The sequence below is a fragment of the Trachymyrmex cornetzi genome, unplaced genomic scaffold (genome assembly GCF_001594075.2).
Source record: "Trachymyrmex cornetzi isolate Tcor2-1 unplaced genomic scaffold, Tcor1.1 scaffold27, whole genome shotgun sequence".
NCBI classification, from domain to species: Eukaryota; Metazoa; Arthropoda; class Insecta; order Hymenoptera; family Formicidae; genus Trachymyrmex; species Trachymyrmex cornetzi.
In genome coordinates, this window is record NW_017297376.1 from 18,095 (window position 1) to 18,309 (window position 215).

The 215-nt window shown below is 40.0% G+C and overlaps 1 protein-coding gene across 1 annotated transcript in view; it reads left to right on the forward strand.

The window, feature by feature from the left end:
• Positions 1 to 215, forward strand: part of LOC108761848 (probable multidrug resistance-associated protein lethal(2)03659) — a 2,389-nt gene that overhangs the window by 386 nt on the left and 1,788 nt on the right. The gene's annotated exons all lie outside the window — the stretch shown is intronic.

Here is a 215-nt window from a genome sequence, read left to right on the forward strand (position 1 = left end):
ACATAAACAGCTTTTTCGATAAAATAAGAATAGATTTGATCGCAGACTGAGTGAAATCTGAATTGATGAATTTTTAATTCTTTGAGTAAACTGACTGGAATTTCTACTCCTTCTTCAGCTTGCTCGCCTATTTTCACTCACCTAAGTACGACTCTTCAAGGACTACCGACGATCCGCGCTTTTGGAGCGGTAGCGATCCTCACAAAGGAGTTTGG